Below are 20505 nucleotides of genomic sequence, written 5' to 3'. Positions count from 1 at the left end.
TGCTAAATCCCAGTAGGTCCGAGAGCCACTGAGAGCAGCCTCTGTCTCAGGATAAAATGGGGTGTTTAGTTGAAATGCGGACTATTAATGGACCTAATTTCTGGGATGAAGCTCATTAATCTGCATTTTTAACAAGCTCTCCTGGGGACTGATCCTTCAAACAAAGTTTGAGAACAGTTCTGTTCCTGGAGTACTCCGATCCTGGAGTCCATTCATGTCACTTTCCAAGGACACTTCAGGCTTCCCAAACACATTGGAAAATAAGAGATGTAAGGTGAAAGCTCCCCACATGTCCTTTTCATATACCTTTGAATTGATCTTTCCCAGCTGCTGTGCAGGTCCCTGGCTTATTTCTGTATCCCCAGAGCATGGTCCTCAATGAAGAACTGCTACCAGCCTGGGCAACATAGAGAGGCCCTGTCTCTATAAAAAAAACGTTTTTTTTTTTTTAAATTAGGGAACATAGAGGTGCACAACTGCAGTCCCAGCTACTTGGGAGACTGAGGCAGGAGGATTACTTGAGTCCAGGAGGTTGAGCCTGCAGTGAGCCGTAATCATATCACTGCACTCCAGTCTGGGCGACCTTAGGTGATTCTGAGCCTGGAGTCCAGAGAACTGCATTTCAATACTTGTATAAAAGCAAATATGGCCCAGGTGTGGTGGCTTAAGCCTGTAATCCCAGCATTTTGGGAGGCAGAGGCAGGCAGATACGAGGTCTGGAGATCCAGACCATCCTGGCCAACATGGTGAAGCCCAGTCTCTACTAAAAATACACACACACAAAATAGCCAGGAGGGGAGGTACACGCCTGTAGTCCCAGCTGCTTGGGAGGCTGAGGCAGGAGAATCACTTGAACCCGGGAAGCAGAGGTTGCAGTGACCCGAGATCACGCCACTGCACTCCAGCCTGGGCGACAGAGACTCCATCTCAAAAATAAATAAATAAATAAATAAATAAATAAATAATGAAAAAGCAAATACGGTGATCGATCACCTTCATTTCTTTTCTTCGTTTGATGGAACTTCTCAGACTCTTTCTTTTTAAAAAAGATCTTTGTAGTGGATTTTTGTCATCTGGGGTGCTTTTGGCGGGGGCATGGGAGATACCCAATTTCTGAGATCACCTTTGTGAGCTGGGTGGAAGGCAGCCCTGCCTTGCATTGTGAGGCCCGCTGAGGTGCCCAAACTGTCCTGGCGGAGCTGAGCCACGCTGGGCCAATCAGAAGCTTTCTTCTGCGCCTGGGCCTGCGCGCTCTGAAGCAGGACAGTGTCTATAATTCATTCCAGCAATGATGGCAGCAATGCCAGCAGCCACATCTAGGGTCTTGTTCTGGCAGCCGCAGCCATCCCCACATCAGGGATCCCGTGGCATGTCTTGGATTCCTAAGCCTGACTAGCCAGCCTTCCTGCCACTTCCCTAAGCCACCCAGGGTCCATCCTTCCAAGAAGTCCTTTATCTGATAAAATTACCCCAGACTCAGCTTCCACTGTTTTAACAAAGTATCCTGACCCTTAACAAATCTCAGAAATAGCTCTTTGCTCCCTGAAAAAACCTATTTCCTTTATATTTTAAACAGTACCAACAAAACAACACTTGGTTTAAAGTTTTCAGCTTGTCCTCTGATGCATTTTACTTCACCGTACTAAAACACAAAGAAACTGTCTTTGTAGTAAGGGGCTCTGGTCCCCCTTACTAACTCTGCCAAGATGACAGTTGTTTGCATTCTCCAACCTTTCTTCTGCTCCTCTGTCAAAGGCGGATTTCGCATAGGGTTGGCAGGCTAGCGATCTAATAGGTAAAGCACCTGGCACGCAGCTGGAAGGCCCTCTGGGGTCTGTCTGCTTCTGCTTAGCATCAATACTCTGAGCTCAACTCCACCGGGGCTCCTAGGATAACCGGGACAGAGAGGACGGTGAGAAAAGAAAAATGGGTAACATCACACAAGTTGAATCATATGAGGTTGACGACATTCATATCTTCCATCCAAAAAACCGACAATTTCTTATGATTCAACCCAACATATCGCCGCAGTTGTTCGTGTCACGTGAGTCTTGGGGGGCACTCAAGAACTAAGATTGTGCACTTGCTTTCTTAACAAAGAACAGCTGCCGCGCTCAGGAACTCCAGCAAACCTTTCTCCAGAAAGGTCAGTCGCCCTCCTGGGCTCCAGGAGCAACCTGTTGCAGAAGGAAGCCTGGGGCGCCTGCTTCCCCGCCCTTTACCTCCAAACCACCTCCAGGCCAATCCCCCTCCCGGCCTAGCTCCCTTCTGGGCGGAAGCCTCTCGCGAGCTGCGGGACACAAAAGAATGAGCGGCGGGGCGGGCGCGGGAAGCCAAGAGACTCCAGGAATTCGCAGCCGCGCAGGGGAGGGGTTGCCGGAGTAACTTGGCTGCTCCGAGCTCGTCGGCGCCAGTTCCCCGCCGCGGCCCCTGTTGGGCACCGATCGGGGGCGATCTTGCCAGAGAGAAGGGGTTCCGGAGCTAGTTCCTTCTTCCGATCTGACTCCCTGCCTCTCCAGACGCGGGCCCTCGGGCAAACTGATCCAGAGCTTCCGACTTTCTACAGCCCTGAAGCGCCTGGTCTGTCCAAGCTCCTCTTTGTTGTCCGATCGGCGCGTTCTGGCAGGGTGCGCCTTGAGCACCCCAGTTCTCCATCTAGCGATAGCCGCAGGTCCCCGCACATGCATGCAGAAGGGCCGTGGAGTGGGAGGCTGGGACGGTGCTTTGAGCCAGGGGTGCATGCGTTCTCCCGCGGACGCGGGGAGATGGCTTCGCTTTGCACCCCCATATCCCTCCTCCGGCTGTGGTCTGCTGCACAGTGTTGGCCCCTTTCCGCACTCAGCCGGGGAAGCTCAGCGCCTCACGTCCCCGGGGCCATCCCTAGAGCTTCCTTTACCGCAGACTCGTTCCCAAGACCCTGGCAAATCTCACCTCGGTCATGGTTCTCCCGGAGAGCGAGTCCGAAGTCTCTGGGGCCCCAGTCTGGTTCGCACACCCACCTCCGACTCCCGCTCCGGAACCACAGCCTCCGGCTATCCCCACCACCGCCCCCAGCCCCAGTGGATGGAAAGAAGACCCAAGCGGGGCGGCGCGGGCCACCACTCGGCGGAAAAAGTTTGGGTTGGCTGGGCGCCGGGACCACCACGCGCTCCCCGCAGTCCCTCTGGCCCCCAGCCGCTGTCCGGGCCCGCACCACCTGCTGAGGGGTTAGGGCAGCGGCGCAGATGGCTAGGGTAAGGGGGGCGCAGAGAGAACCCGTCCACTCCTCACTGTACACCCCCAGTACAGTGGAAGGAGTGCGCTCAGCCCCGCGCCTGGTCAGCAGATGCCTCTCTCGCTCCGGGATGAGGACCCAGCTACTCACCGCGCACCCGGCTCCCGCTCCTGCTCGCGCCCTAGTCACCGCTGCCGCCGCCCTTCCCTTAGCTAGCCAGGCCCTGGCTCGTGAATTATTTATGACCCGGCTTCAGGGACCACCTCGACCGCTTTCGGAGAGCCGGCCCCGCCCGCCGGCCGGGGAGGGGCTCGGGCGGCGCAGCTGCCGGACCCTCGTACATGGCTGGAGGCAGGAGAGGGGGCCCGGTGCCCCGGGGGACCTGTTGCGGTTTCCTCTGTCCCGGGCGGGGACCTGGGTATGGAGCCGCCGTAATGGGAAGGATTCCTTAAACATACTCACCGCTGCGGGATTGCTGAGCGCGTGGCCAGGTGCCGCGGGGAGATCTGCCTCAGCCGCTTAATGATCGCGAAACCCGAGCCCAGGACGCTGTCTGATTGGACCGGCTGAGTTGCTTCGCCACGTTGCCCGGGGCGCCCACCAGCACCTGGACAGCATCCATTTTCTGTAGAGGTGCCTGCTCAACCCCCACACTCCCTTCTTGCAACACTCGCTCCTTTTACCCCAACAGAGTCACTTACTTAGAATGCAGCTACCCTCCTAAAAACTCTCCTTTCTCATCCCAGCCGCCTAATTGGCGGCTTCTGTTGCCTAATCCCAATGCAATTAAAAAAAAAAAAAATTGAATCCTTAGTGTGCAGCAGTACCAATGCTAGTGGCTGAAGCAGTTGAAAAACGGCATAAAGCAATACACACTCCCATGTGTACACACAGGCATCTGCTATAACATGAAGCCACTGCACCTTCTTTTCTCACTGCCTGTTGGTCTCCCCGCTCTGTGAGTTGCAGCTCACCCTCTGAGTCTTCACCTTGCTACTTAGCTGAGTGGTGGAAACCTGTCAGAAGTAATCACTCCGTGTCTAACTGTCCTCACCAATTTGCACTTCACTTATTCACCACTTCTTATCTTGAATTGAGAATACTGTACTCTCTGGCAGGCAAAAAAAAAAAAAAAAAAAAAAAGACTTAGGTAAGAAAGGCACCTTCAGGAGAGTGTCTAGCATACAGTAGGTGTTTAATACATGTTTATGATATGGATAGACAGATGAAAGAATAGATGCACAAGCTACAAATGAATGATAGGCAGGAACATTAAGTCACTATCTTTCTAATTTACCCCAGAATCTAACATAAAACAGGTACTGGAAAATAAGCATTTTTTGTTTTTAATAGTTAGATTGATCTTGAGTATGTATATTTCTAGACAAGAAATGTTAGTTCAGAAAACTTCCAAAAATTACACTAGGACATGGCAAGGTTAGATGATTTGGTTCTGTGTCCCCACCCAAATCTCATATTGAATTATAATTCACTAGGAGAGGGACCTAGTGGGAGGTGATTGGATTATGGGGGCGGATTTTCCCTCTTGCTGTTCTCATGATAGTGAGTGAGTTCTCATGATATCTGATGGTTTAAAAGTGTGTAGCACTTCCCCTTTGCTCGTTCTGTCTCTCCTGCTGCCATGTGAAGATGTGCTTGCTTTCCCTTCTCCTTCCACCACAATTGTAAGTTTCCTGAAGCCTCTCTGGCCATGCCTACTATACAGCCTCTGAAACCCAGTCTCAGATAGTTCTTTATAGCAATGTGAGATCAAACGAATATGGGTGGAAAACAAATCTTCTAGTCAGGGCAGATTTCCCCTCTGCAGCCCCTGCAGATCAGAAGCCTCTGGTTGAACATCTCCTGGGGCCCCATAAACCTGCTCCTAGATAGCACTCTTAGACTGGAGCTAGCAAAAGGGGTGAGTTCTCAGAGGAGTGGGTCCTGATGTCCGTCAACGTTTGGTCCTGCCTTTTTTAATCGCTGTGACTTTGGCTGCTTAATATTTCTCTGAGCCTCAGTTTTCTGGTCTGCAAAATGAAGACAATTATAACTCACAGGACTCATTTTCATTTCTAATAATACCAACAATAGTAGTATCAGTAGAGAGGGATGAAGCAAGATGGTCAAATAGAAGGTTTGACCACCACCCCTCCTCCACCCTGGCCAGGAACACAATTTAACAACTATCTACACACACAAGAAGCACCTTCATAAGAAACAAAAATCAGGTCAGTAACCATAATACCTGGTGTTAACTTCATATTACTGAGAGAGGCACTGAAGAAGGCAGGAAAGATAGTTTTGATTTGCCAATGCCACCAGTCCTCCATTCCCCAGCAGCAGCAGCCTTGTGGATTGGGAAAAGGAGAGTGCAGTGATTGTGAGATTTTGAATTGAACTCAGTGCTGCCCTGTCATAGCAGAAAGCAAAATTAGGCTGAACTCGGCCAACACCTGCCCATGGAGGGAGCATTTACACAAGTGAAGGGGTGGCCTGCCCCTCCACACCTGTGGGCGTTTCTTGTTAGGTGGAAGGAGAGACTTGAGAAAAGAAATGAGACACAGAGACAAAGTATAGAAAAAGAAAAAGTGTGGCTGGGCGCAGTGGCTCAAGCCTGTAATCCCAGCACTTTGGGAGGCCGAGACAGGTGGATCACGAGGTCAGGAGATCGAGACTGTCCTGGCTAACATGGTGAAACCCTGTCTCTACTAAAAAATACAAAAAACTAGCTGGGCGAGGTGGCGGGCGCCTGTAGTCCCAGCTACATGGGAGGCTGAGGCGGGAGAATGGCGTAAACCTGGGAGGCGGAGCTTGCAGTGAGCTGAGTCCGGCCACTGCACTCCAGCCCAGGTGACAGAGCTAGACTCCGTCTCAAAAAAAAAAAGTGGGCCCAGGGGACCAGCACTCAGCATACAGAGGACCCACGCTGGCACCGGTCTCTGAGTTCCCTCAGTATTTATTGATCATTATCTTTACCATCTTAGAAAAAGGGAAGCGGCAGGATAATAGGATCTTCGTAGGGAGAAGGTCAGTAGTAAGACATATGAATAAAGATCTCTGTGACAGAAGTTTAAGGAAAAGTGCTGTGCCTTGATATGCATATGTAAACATCTCCATAGACCTTTTTAGTGCATAAAGAGCAGCATTGGGCTAGCAAGTCCCACCTTTCGCCCTAAGGCGGTTTTCTCCTATCTCAGTAAACAGAGAATACAATTGTGTTTTACACCAAGATGTTCCATTGCCCAGGGACGGGCAGGAGACAGATGCTTTTCTCTATCTCAACTGCTAAGAGGCCTTCTTTCCTCTTATACTAGTCTTCCTCAGCATAGACCCTTCAAGGGTGTCAGGCTGGGGGATGATTAGGTCTTTCCCTTCCCATGAGGCCATATTTCAGACTATCACATGGAGAGAAACCTTGGACAATACCTAACTTTCCTAAGCAGAGGTCCCTGCAACCTTTGGCAGTGTACGTGTCCCTGGGTACTTGAGATTAAGAGAATGGTGATGACTTTTCACAAGCATACTGCCTTCAGGCACTTGTTTAACAAAGCACACCCTGCACAGCCCAAAATCCATTAAACCTTGAGTCACCATAGCACATGTCTCTTGCAAGGACAAGGTTGGGGGTAGGGTCACAGATTAACAGCATCTCAAACACAGAACAAAATGGAGTCTCTTATGTCTTCTTCTTTCTAGACAGACATGGTAACAGTCTGATCTTTCTTTTCCCCACAGACAAGCTCTAGCCAGAGGGAACAGCCCATACCAGTGGTGAAAACTTGAGTTTCAGTAAAGTGCTCTGGGGCCCTAAATAACCTTTAAGGCAGTTTCGGGCCAAAAGGACAGCAACTCCTAAGCAAGCCCAAATGCTGAGCTCAGAGCCAGTAGACTTGGAGGGCATGCGACTTACTGAGACACCAGACAGGGGAGCTAAGGGAGTGTTTGTAACACCTCTGCCCCAACCCCAGGTAGCGCTGTTAGTGGCTCTTCACCACTGCTTGCCCTTTTCTAGCACTCATGCCTCCTTTACCCCAACAGAGCTCTCTACTTGGAATGCAGCTACCCTCCTAAAAACGCTCCACTCTCAAAAACTCTCAGCCACATTAGACCCTTCTGTTGCCTAATCCCAATGCAATTAAAAAACAAACAAAAATCGTTTGGATCCTTAGTGTCTGCATCAGTCCCAATGCTAGTGGCTGGATTGATTAAAAATAGCATGAAGAGACCCATTCCTTCTGCTTGAAGAAAAGAGGGGGAAGAGTAAAGAGGACTTTGTTATCTTGAATACCAGTTAAGCCACAGTAGGACAGGGCATCAGTCAGAGTCATCAGGCCCCCATCCCAGGTCCTAACTTGTGGATAACATTTCTAGACACATCCTGGGCCAGAAGGGAAGCTGCTGCCTTGAAGGGAAAGATACAGTCTGGGTAGGACCCATCACCTGTTGGCTAAAGAGCCCTTGGGTTCTAAGTAGCCAGAAGCAATACCCAGGTAGTACACTGTGGTTCTTGGCTGAGTCTCTGAGATCTGCTGGTTTCAGGTGAGACCCAGCACATTCCCAGCTGTGGTGGCTACCGTAAGAGACCCCTTCTGCTTGAGAAAAGCAGAAGGAAAAGTAAAGAGGATGTTTTCCTTCCCCTTAGGTACCAGCTCAGCCACAGGGAGGTAGAGTACTAAGCAGGCTCTTTGGGTAGTCTTCAATGCCCAGACACCAGTGAATATCCAAAAGCATCCAGACCCCCAGGAAAACAGGACCTCACCAAACAAACTAAATACGTCCCCAGGGAACAATCCTGGAGAAATAGAGACATGTGATCTTTCAGGCAGAGAATTCAAAATCGGTGTCTTGAAGAAACTCAGAGAAACTTAAGATAACATGGAAAAGGAATTCAGAATTCTATCAGATAAATTTCATAAAGATATTGAAATAATTTTAAAGAATCAAGCAGAAAATTTTAAGTTTAAAAATGCAACTGACATACTGAAGAATGCATCAGAGTCTTTCAATAGCAGAATTGATCAAGGAGAAGAAATAGTGCACTTAAAGACAGGCTATTTGAAAACACACAGTCAGAGGAGACAAAGAAAAAAGAATAAAAAATAATGAAGCATGCCTACAAGATCTAGAAAATTACCTTAAAAAGCAAATCTAAGAGTTACTGGCCTTAAAAACAAGGTCAAGAAAGAGATGGGGTAGAAAGATTATTCAAAGGGATAATATTAGAGAACCACTCAAACCTATAGAAAAGTATCAGTATCCAAGTACAAGAATTGTATAGAACATCTAGCAGATAAACCCAAAGAAGAATACTGCAAGGCATGCAATGATAAATTCCCAGAGGTCTAGGATAAGGATCCTAAAAGCAGCAAAAGAAAAGAAACAATTAACAAACAATGGAGCTACAATACATCTGGCAGCAGACAATTCAGTGGAAACCTGACAGCCCAGGAGAGAGTGGCATGACATATTTAAGCTGCTGAAGGGAAAAAACTTTTACCCTAGAATAATACATACAGCAAAAATATTCTTCAAACATGAAGGAGAAATAAAGACTTTCTCAGACAAACAAAAGCTGAGGGATTTCATCAACACCAGACCTGTCCAACAAGAAATGCTACAAGGAGTTATTCAATCTGAAAGAAAAGGATGTTAATAAGCAATAGGAAATAATCTGAAGATATAAAACTCCCTGGTAATCTCAAGTACACAGAAAAACACAGAATGTTAGAACACTGTAACTGTGGTGTGTAAACTACTCTTATCTTAAGTAGAAAGACTAAACAATGAACCAATCAAAAATAGTAACTAGGACAACTTGTCAAGACATAGACAGCACAATAAAATATAAGGAGAAACAACAAAGAGTTTAGAAGCAAGGGGAGGAAGTTAAGGTGTAGAGCTCTTATTAGTTTTCTTTGTTTATATAATCAGTATTAAGTAATTACTAGCATAAAATAGTGGGTTATAAGAAGATAGTTTTTGCAAGCCTCACGAGAACTTCAAGTTGAAGAAACACAAAGAATACACAAAAAGAAAAAGCAAGCTATTAAATCATACCACCAGCGAAAAGTACCTTTGCTAAAAGGAAGACAGGAAGAAATGAAAGAAGGAAGAGAAGACCCCAAAACAACCAAAAAGCAAATAATTAAAGAGCAGGAGTAAGTCCTTACTTATCAATAATAATATTGAATGTAAATGGACTAAACTCTGCAATCAAAAGACATAGAGTGGGTGAACGGATTAAAAAATAAGACCCATTGGTCTATTACCTACAATAAACATATGTGACCTATGATGACACAAATAGAAGGAAAATAAGGAACATAAAAAGATATTCCATGCCAGTGGAAACCAAGAAAAGAGCAGGAGTAGCTATACTTAGATCAGACAAAACAGATTTCAAAACAAAAACTATAAGAAGAGACAAAGGTCATTATAATGAGAAAAGGATCAATTCAGTAAGAGGATCTAACAATTGTAAATGTACATGCACCAAACACTTGATCATCTAGATATATAAGGCAAATATTATTAGAGCTAAAAAGACTGATAGACCTCAATACAATAACAGCTGGAGACTTCAACATCCCACTTTCAGCTTTGGACAGATCTTCCAGACAGAAAATCAACAAAGAAACATCAGACTTAATCTGCACTGTTGAATAAGCCTTATAGATATTTACAGAACATTTCATCCAATGCCTGCAGAAGAGACATTCTCTTCCTCAACACATGGATCATTCTCAAGGATAGACCATATGTTAGGTCAAAAACAAGTCTTAAGACATTTTTCAAAATCCTGAAATAGCATCAAGCATCTTCCCTGACTACACTGGAATAAAACCAGAAATCAACAACAAGAATGATTTTGGAAACTATACAAACACATGGAAATGAAACAACGTGCTCCATAATGACCAGTGGGTCAATAAAGAAATTAAGAAGAAAATTGAAAAAATTTCTTGAACAAATGATAATGGAAAGACAACATATCAAAATCTGTGGGATACAATGAAAACAATTCTAAAGGGAATGTTTGTAGCTGTAAGTGCCTACATCGACAAAGAGCAACTTCAAATAAATAACCTGATGATGCATCTAAAAGAACTAAAAAAGACAGATAAAATAAACCCAAAATTAATAGAAGAAAATAAATTATAAACATCAGAACATAAATAAATGAAATTGAAATAAAGAAAACAAAAGATCAACAAAATGAAAAGTTTGTCTTTTGAAAAGATAAACAAAATTGACAAAACTTTAACCAGAAAGAGAGAAAGAAAAAAGAGAGAAGACTTGAAGAAATAAAGTCAGACATGACAAAGGAGACACTACAACTGATACAGTAGAAATTCAAAGGATCATTAGTGGATACTCTGAGAAACTATATGCCAATAAACTGGAAAACCTAGAAGAAATAGACAGCCAAGGGATCCTGAGCAAAAAGAACAAAACTTGAGCGATCACATTACCTGACTTCAAATTACACTGCAGAGCTATAGTAACCAAAATGGCATGATATTGGCATAAAAACAGATATACGGACCACTGGAACAAAATAAAGGACCCAGAAATAAATCCATACACTTACAGTGAATGCATTTTTGACAGGAGAAAGGACAGTCTCTTCAATAAGTGGTGCTGGGAAAACTGGATATCCATATGCAGAAGAATAAAACTAAACCCATATCCTTTGCCATATACAAAAATCAAACCAAAATGGATAAAAGACTTAAATCTAAAACTTCAAGCTATGCAACTAGTACCAAAAAACACTGGGGAAATTCTAAAGGACATTGGATTAGGCCAAGATTGCTTGAGGAATATTCCACAACGACAGGCGACCAAAGCAAAAAATGGACAAATGGGATCACATCAAGTTAAAAAACTTCTGCACAGCAAAGGAAGCACTCAACAAAGAAGAGACAACAACCCACCAAACGGGAGAAAATATTTGCAAACTACCCATCTAACAAGGAACTAATAACCAGAATATAATAAAGAGTTCCAACCACTCTGTAGGAAAAAAAAAAAAAAATCTAATACTCTGATTTTTAAAATGGGCAAAAGATCTGAACAGACATTTTTCAAAAGAAGACATACAAATGGTGAACAGGCCTATGAAAAGGTGCTCAACATCACTGATCATCAGAGAAACGCAAATCAAAACTACAATGAGATATCATCTCACCCCAGTTAAAATGACTTTTATCCAAAAGACAAGCAATAACAATAGATGGCAAGGACGTGGTGAAAAGGAAACGCTTGCACACTGTTGGAGGGAATGTAAATTAGTACAACCGCTATGGAGAATGGTTTGGAGGCTACTTAAAAAACTAAAAATGGAGTACCATATGATCCGGCAATGCCACTGCTGGGTATATATGTAAAAGAAAGGAAATCAGTATATCAAAGAGATGGCTGCACTCCCATGTCTGTTGCAGCACTCTTCACAATAGCCAAGATTTGGAAGCAACCTAAGTGTCCATCAATGCATGAATAGATTAAAAAAAAAAAAAATGTGGTACATATACACAATGGAGTACTATTTAGCCATAAAAAGAATGAGCTCCTGTCATTTGTAATAACACAGATAAAACTGGAGGTCATTATGTTAAATGACATAAGCCTGGCACAGAAAGGCAAATTTCACATGTTCTCACTTACTTGTAGGACCTAAGAATTAGGACAATTGAACTCCTGGAGACAGAGAGTGGAAGGACGGTTAACAGAGGCTGGGCAGGGTAGTGAAGTGGTGGGGAGAAAGAAAGGGTGGTTAATGAGTACAAAAAATGGAAGAAATGGATAAGGTATAATATTTGCTGGTACAATAGGATAATTGTAGTTTAAAACAATTTAATCCTACATTTAAAAATAACTAAAAATATAATTGAATTGAAAGATAAAGGCTTGAGGGGACGGATACCCCATTTACCCTTATGTGCTTATTACATACTGCATGCCTGTACCAAAATATCTCACATAACCCATAAATATATACACCTACCCTGTATTCACGAACATTAAAAAAAAAAACACACAGTAGTAGTGAGAGTAACACCCACACTTAATGAGCATTTATATGAATGAGGCACTGGGCCCAGTGCTTTAAATGAATTATTTTATGTAACCTTAGCAACAACAGCAGTTTGAGATCATCTTATTATCTCTATCTTAAAGATAAGGCTAAAATAGGTTCAGTAACCTGAGGCCACCCAGGTAGTAAGTCAAGCACTAAATTTGAACTCAGATCTGACCCATGATCACCAATGCACCAGAAGATAACATAAAACTTTTTCAGGCCACTGCCACATTGGATTGAAATGAGTGGCTATCTGCCTCATGGTAGGGCACCGAATGTTTTAACTATTTCCACCCATTTCCATACCGTATCCCAACATCTCCACCTGGATCATTGTGGTTGTTCAATAAGTGAGTGAATTAATAATAAACAATATTATGACCTAGTCTGGGCAGCCTTTTGTAGGCAGTGACAAGACCTAATGATTTGTTCCACTCAATTCCACTTGGAACTCTCATTCTACAATCCAGCAATGTAGCTCAACTGAATGCCTACATCGTTTGTTACATGCAAGACTAACGGGTGAGATGTTTATTCCCATACACACACACTCAGAGTCATTAGATGCAAAAACTTAGATCTCCCTTTCTGAAAATACTGCTCATTTTTCCTGCCCAGATGAAATTTAATCACGAAGTAGCGTGATGTTCCAGAAAGAGAACTGGACTAAGAGCCAGGAGATTCATTCAGGCCCCATCAGCTGCCAACACGGGCCTTGGTAAGTCACCTAACCTCCCTGGGCCTCACACTCCTCAGCACAATAGCCATGCTCAGTGACCACATGGGCTAGTGGCTGAGGAAAGGTTTTAGTTATTTTTCTCTGAGTCACTAAGACTAAAACAAAATAGGTTTGTGCGCAAATTATTCCAGTTAACCTAGTAATTTCTACCATGAACAACCATGCTTTAAAATAATTATGTTTTTGTGTAACCAACAAACATGGCAGCATATGACCCTGAAAGAAAGAGAACTGTGTCATCTTACCACATGCTGCTCTGCTCTCCTAAGACTGAAATTTGTGTACAAGATAGTCAAGGAGAGAGGCAGAAGAAAGGAGAAGAGGAAGGAGAAAGAGAGAGAGGGCGATTGAATAGCTTCATGCAAGCCACAGTCATCCTGTAAATATTTAACTTCATGATTTCCTGTTCCTCTTGTCTTTTTTATTTTTCTCCCTTGCTCTGGACTTGGATACCAAAATAGCATTGCTGGTGTTTAATAACCAAAAGCCAGGCAAACATTCTTCTTGTACTTCAAGCACCTTCAGGTATGATTTGTAACTTGTCATCCAGCCCATTCCACACTAACTCAAAGGCAGAGGAAGAAAACCTCAATCCAGCTTGAACAAAGGGGAGGAAAGAGCAAGATGGAGCCAAGCAAGGGCAATGCCTCAGAGCTTGGATTCAGAATGTGAAAGCTGGGGAGCAGTCGGAAAACTCAGTCACATGTTGATGGGGGCTGTGAGGAGTAGTTTTATCTTTCATGATTCAAAATCTGTTTTTCAGTGATCATTTCAAATAAAGTTCTCATCTTTAGAGCCAGCTTTCATCTGTGCATTTCCCTCTGACATCGTTTTTAATATGCGCCAACTCCAATGGGGCTTTGTAACTTACCTTTAGTAACCATGTGGAAAAAAGGGAGAGCAGCACAAAAAGCATCAAGGTACTTTCTCTCACCTGCTCCAGGAAGGGGAGGTTCCATTCACCAAAGTGCTATGGAGAGATTGCTGAAGGGGGCAACCAGGAGAATTCCATAATTTCTGATTCTATAGTTGTCAATTTTTATCATAATCCATAAAAGATTCGCCCAACGACTTATAATTTATACAACAGCAAAACATATTGCTATGATAAGCAATGTTTTACCTTTCTGGGAATAATTACTGTGACTAGCTTTCTCTAAAGACTTACTAATTTGCCCTTATCCCCGTCATCATCTGAAAGGACTTATGAAGCATCTGTTAGTCAGTCAGTCATTCCTTCAGTGATATTCACTCTGCACCTACTATAGGTCGGAGTTAGGGACTCTAGTTACTGAAACAACCTCTGACCCAGAACATACATATGAAAATGAACTTTTTATCAAACGTTGTCTTTTTTTCATACTGACCCCTTGCATATTTACCCCATGTGAAACATTTTTCTTAAAAGCAGTCTCTGCAAAATTCTCTTCTGCTTCATATTTTATCTGCTACCTAAGCTATAATCAGATAATTATTTTAAACCCATAAAACTTCATGCTAATTCAAGTACTCTTCCTTTTTGCCAGAGCAATCAAAGTGTTAAATTATAGTGCCAGCCAGCCACTTACGTGAGAAGGGAAAAATAATAAAACCATGGCATGTGAAGGTCAAATAGACCTGGGAATGGGTCCTAGCTCTGCTACTCCATTCATTCTCTCATTCATTCACTTACTCATGCATTCAACAGATGTTGATTGTGTTGTTTCTGCAGGACAAACTGAGCGAAGAGATATAGCAGAGAAGAAAACAAACCCCCCTGCCCTTCCAGAAATTATATCTTACAGAGGAGAGCACTAAACAAGCCACCAAATCTAGAGGCATGTCACTGTATAGCCTTAAATAAGTTCACCTTAAATACTTCACCTCTCTGAGTTTCAGTCTCCTCACCTATAAAATAGAGGTCTTGCAAAGATTAAATGAGGTTATATATGTGTAACACCTGGCACACAGTAGGCAATAAATGGTAGCTATTATTTCTGCTCTATTTCTTTGTCAAACTCTCTCTCACTCCCACCACATCCCCTTTTTAAAACATTTTCCAGTTTCCTAAATTAAGAGTACAGGGCTATTGAATCCACAAGCTAAATCCTCATTTCACAAATATTCACATATTACATCTTGAGGATTTGGAAGGTTCCAGGCCAGAAAGATCTAAGGAGCTAGAAATATGCTGACCTGTAAGCGGGATCATCTAAGGGAATTACTCTCTACGATTACACTCTAGGAATTACTGGAGTCTGGAGGGGTGAGTGCCTTGATTGTATTTCGATTGGCTAGGCTATATTTCAATTGGCTAGGCTATATATTACAATTCTCCAAGATTAGAAGTTAAATTTTGGAAGACCAATAGCAATGCAAATGAATGTTCTCCAGGAGGTATCAATTAATCTCTACCCTGTAGAAAAGATCCCAAACACAGCATTTTATTGCCCTATAGGATATTGAAAAGTTTTACATCTATTAGAAAATATTCATTTCAGGGGGTGGAGCAAGATGATCACAAAGAAACCTCCACTGATCACTCCACCACAGGAACACCAAATTTTAACAACTGTCTGCACGTAGAAGAGCACCTTCATGAGAACCAGAAATCAGGTAAGCAATCACAGTGCCTTGTTTTAACTTCCTATCACTGAAAGAGGCACTGAAGATGGTAGTAAAGACATCTTGAATCACCCATGCCACCTCCCAACATTCCCCCAAAGCAGCCATGTAGAATAGAGAGAGAATATGCAGTTGGGGGAGAGAGAGCACAGTGGCTGGGGGCTTTGCGTTGAATTCAGTGCTGCAGAGAGCAAGAGCAAAGAGGAAAACCATGCTGAACTCAGCCTGCGCCTACCCACAGAGGGAGCATTTGGATCAGACCCAGTGAGAGGGGAAGTACCCATCCCAGCAGCTGGAAACTGAGTTTCTAGGAGAGCCTTGCTACTGCAGGCTAAAGTGCCCTGGGGTTCCAAGCAAACCTGAAAGGCAGTCTAGGACACAAGGACTGCAATTTTTAGGCAAGTCCTGATGCTGTGCTGGACTTAGGGACAGTGGACTAGGGTAAAGCATGACCTAGTGAGATACCAGGTCGGGTGGCTGGGGGAGTACTTGCTCCACCCCTCTCTCAATCCCAGGCAGCCTAGCTCACAGCTATAAAAGTGACTCTCCTTCTGTTTGAGGACAGAAGAGTGAAGAGTAAAGAGGATTTTGTCTTGGATCTTGGATACCAACTCAGCTACAGTAGGACAGGGCAGTGGGCAGAGTTGTGAGGCCCCCATATCAGGCTCTAGCTCCCACATGACATTTCTAGAAACACCCTGAGCCAGGAAGGAACCTGCTGCCTTGAAGGGAAGAACCCAGTCCTGGCAGGATTCATCACCTGTTGATTAAAGAACTCATGGGCTCTTAATAACCAACAGCAACATGCAGGTAGAAAACTTGCTTCTTGAGTGAGACTCTGAGATGTCCTGGCTTCAGGTAACAGCTAGGTCACAGTGGAGGAGAGCACCAAACAGGCTCTTTGGGTACCTGAGTCCAGGCCTAGGCACTTGGACAGCATTTACTGATCTGCCATGGGCCAGATGAAAGCCCACTGCCCTAATGGCAGAGCTCCTTGTGGGCCAGTGGTAGTGGTGACCACAAGGAGAGGTTGCTCTGCCTCTGAAAACAGGAAGGAAGAAGGAGAGGACTTTGTCTCATGGTTTGAGGACCTGTTTAGCTACAGTGGAATAGAACACCAGATAGATTACTCAGGTTTTTGGTCCAATCCCTGGCTCTAAGACAGTATCTCTGGACCCACCCAGGGCCTGAGGGAGCTCCTTGCCCTGAAGTAAAGGACAAAAACAAGGCTAACTTCACCAGCTCCTGATTGTAGAGCTCTACAGCCTTGATTTAACACAGATGGTAGCTAGGTAGTGGTTACATTAGGCAGTGGACAAGACCCAGTGGAGCCTCGGTGGTGGTGGCCATGGTACCTCTACAAGTCTGCAAGAACCATACATTACATGAGGCCCAAGTCACTTTGAATATCTGGAAAGCATTCCCAAGAAGGATGGGCACAAGCAAGCCCAGAGTATGAGGACTACAATAAACACCTAATTCTTTGATGCTCAGACACCAATGAACATCCACAAGCATCCAGACCATCTAGGAAAACATGGCCTCATTAAACAAACTAAATAAGGCCCCAGGGAACAACCCTGGAGATATAGAGATATGTGACCTTTCAGACAGAGAATTCAAAATAACTCTCCTGAGGAAACTCAAAGAAAATTAAGATAACACAAAGAAGGAGTTCAGAATTCTATCAGATAAATTTAACAAAGACATTGAAATAATTTAAAAGAATCAAACAGAAATTTTCGAGTTTAAAAATGCAGTTGTCATACTGAAGAATGCATCAGAGTCTTTCTACAGCAGAATTGATCAAGGAGAAGAAAGAAATAGTGAACTTGAAGACAGGCTATTTGAAAACACACAGTCAGAGGAGACAAAAGAATAAAGAATAAAAAACAATGTGTAACTGCCCAAATTTGTAACCACCCAAGGGGTTCACCTTGCCTGCTACCTAGACAGAACTGATTTATCAAGATAGGGGAATTGCAATAAAGAGTAATTCACACAGAGCCGGCTGTGCCAGAGACTGGAGTTTTATTACCACAAAAATTAGTCTCTCCAAGCACTTGAGGATCCGAATTTTTAAGGATACTTTCATGAGTAGGGGCCAGTGAGTTGAGAGTGCTGAAGATTGGGTCAGATATGAAATCAGAGGGAGTCAAAGCTGTCCTCTTGCATTGAGTCAGTTCCTGGGTGGGGACCACAAGATCAGATGAGCACTTATATTGATCTGGCTGGGTGGTACCAACTGATCCATCAAGTGCAGGGTCTGCAAAATATCTCAAGCACTGATCTTAAGTTTTACGACAGTAATATTATCCCCAGGAGAAATCTGAGGAGGGTCAGAATCTTTTAGCCTCCAGCTGCATGACTCCTAAACCATAATTTCTAATCTTCTGGCTAATCTGTTAGTCCTACAAGGGCAGTATAGTCCCCAGGCAAGAAGGGTTTGGTTTGGGGAAAGGGTTGTTACTGTCTTTATTTCAAACTATAAACTAAGTTTCTCTCAGAGTTAGTTCAGCCTATGCCCAGGAATTAACAAAGACAACTTGGAGGTTAAAAGCAAGATGGAGTTAGTTAGGTCAGATCTCTTTCACTGCCTCAGTTATAACTTTGCAATGGTGGCTTCAAATGAAGTATGCCTACAAGATCTAGAAAATTACCTTAAAAAGACAATCTGGCCGGGCGCGGTGGCTCAACCCTGTAATCCCAGCTCTTTGGGAGGCTGAGATGGGTGGATCACGAGGTCAGGAGATCGAGACCATTCTGGCTAACATGGTGAAACCCCGCCTCTACTAAAAAATACAAAAAAACTAGCCGCGCGAGGTGGCGGGCACCTGTAGTCCCAGCTACTCGGGAGGCTGAGGCAGGAGAATGGCGTGAACCCGGGAGGCGGAGCTTGCAGTGAGCTGAGATTTGGTCACTGCACTCCAGCCTGGGCGACAGAACAAGGCTCCGTCTCAAAAAAAAAAAAAAAAAAAAAAAAAAAAAAAAAAGACAATCTAAGAGCTATTGACCTTAAAGAGGAGATAGAGAAAGACATAGGGGTAGAAAGATTATTCACAGGGATAATATCAGAGAACCACCCAAACCTATAAAAAGATATCATATCAAAGTGTAAGAATGTTAGAGAACACCAAGCAGATTTAACTCTAAGAAGACTACCTCAAGGCATAATCAAACTCCCAAAGGTCAAGGATAAAGAATCCTACAAGCAGTAAGAGCAAAGAAACAAATTACAGACAATGAAGTTCTAATATATCTGGCAGCAAGATTTTCAGTGGAAATCTGACAGGCCAGGAGAGAGTGGCATGACATATTTAAAGTGGTGAAAGAAAAAACTTACACTCTAGAACGGTATACACAGCAAAAATATTCTTATAGCATGAAGGAGTAATACTTTCCCAGACAAACAAAAGCTGAGGAATTTCATCAACATCAGATCTGTCCTACAATAAATGCTAAAGGAAAGACTTCAATTTGAAAGAAAAGGACAGTAATGAGCAACAAGAAAAATCATCTGAAGATCCAAAACTCACTGGTAATAGTAAGTGCACAAATAACAAGGAATATTATAACACCGTAACTGTGGTATATTAACTGCTCTTAAGTAGAAAGACTACATGATAAATAAATCAAAAATAATAACTACCACAACTTTTCAAGACATAGACAATGAGATATAAAGAGAAACAAAAAGTTATAAAGCAGGAGGATGAAGTTAAGGTGTAGAGTTTTTATTGTTTTTATTAATTTTCTTTTTGCCTGTTTGTTTATACAATCAGTGTTAAATTTCACTAGTTTAAAATAATGGGTTATAAGACAGTATTTGCAAGCCTCATGATAACTTCAAATAAAAAAAATACAACAGATACACAAAAAATAAAAATAAAGGAATTAAATCACTAGAGAAAACTGTCTTCACTAAAAGGAAGACAGAAAGGAAGGAAAGAAGGAAGAAAGACCAACAAAAAACAAAAACCAAAAAAAAAAGAAAGCAAATAAAATTGCAGGAGTAAGTCCTTACTTATCAATAATAATGTTGAATGTAAATGAATAAAAATCTCCAATAAAAAGTCATAGAATGGCTAACTTGATTTTTTAAAAAGACCCAATAGTCTGTTACCTATAAGAAACACACTTGACTTATAAAGATACTCATAGACTGAAAATAAAGGGATAGAAAAAGGTATTCCATGCCAGTGCAAACCAAAAAGAGGAAGAGTAGCTATACTTATATCAGACAAAATAGGTTTCAAGACAAAAACTGTAAGAAGAGACAAAGAAGATCATTATATAATGATAAAGGGATCAATTCAGCAAAAGGATATGACAATTGTAAATACATCTGTATGTACCCAACACTGGAGCACTGAGATATATAAAGTGAATATTATTAGAGCCAAAGAGAGAGATAGATCTCAATACTATAATAGTTGGAGACTGCAACATCCCACTTTCAGCATTGGACAGATCTGCCAGACAGAAAATCAACAACAACAACAAAAATTGTACTTAATCTGCACTATAGAACAAATGAGCCTCATAGATATTTACAGAACATTTCATGCAATGGCTGAAGAATATACATTTTCTTCCTCAGCACATGGATCATTCTCAAGAATAAACCATATGTTAGGTAACAAAACAAATCTTAAAACATTTTTTAAAAAAGCATACTCTCTGACCACAATGGAATAAAACTAGAAATCAACCACAAAAAGAATTTTGGAAACTATACAAACACATGGAAATCAAACAATATGCTCTGGAATGACCAGTGGGTCCACGAAGAAATTAAGAAGGAAGTTGAAAAGTTTTTTGAAACAAATGACAATGGAAACACAACATACCAAAACCTATGGG

At 43.0% G+C, this 20505-nt stretch overlaps 1 protein-coding gene across 1 annotated transcript in view; it reads right to left on the bottom strand.

Annotated features, from left to right (window-relative positions):
* PROM1 (prominin 1) overlaps positions 1–20505 on the bottom strand; it is a 152086-nt gene that overhangs the window by 111854 nt on the left and 19727 nt on the right. The window contains exon 2 of the mRNA XM_023206949.1: positions 3677–3821. The gene's annotated coding sequence lies outside the window, so the exon portion shown is untranslated. The remainder of the gene's footprint in view (positions 1–3676; positions 3822–20505) is intronic.

The sequence above is a fragment of the Piliocolobus tephrosceles genome, chromosome 3 (assembly GCF_002776525.5).
Source record: "Piliocolobus tephrosceles isolate RC106 chromosome 3, ASM277652v3, whole genome shotgun sequence".
Taxonomy (NCBI): domain Eukaryota; kingdom Metazoa; phylum Chordata; class Mammalia; order Primates; family Cercopithecidae; genus Piliocolobus; species Piliocolobus tephrosceles.
The sequence above is the reverse complement of the archived record's forward strand: the minus strand, read 5'-3'. Positions and strand labels throughout refer to the sequence as shown.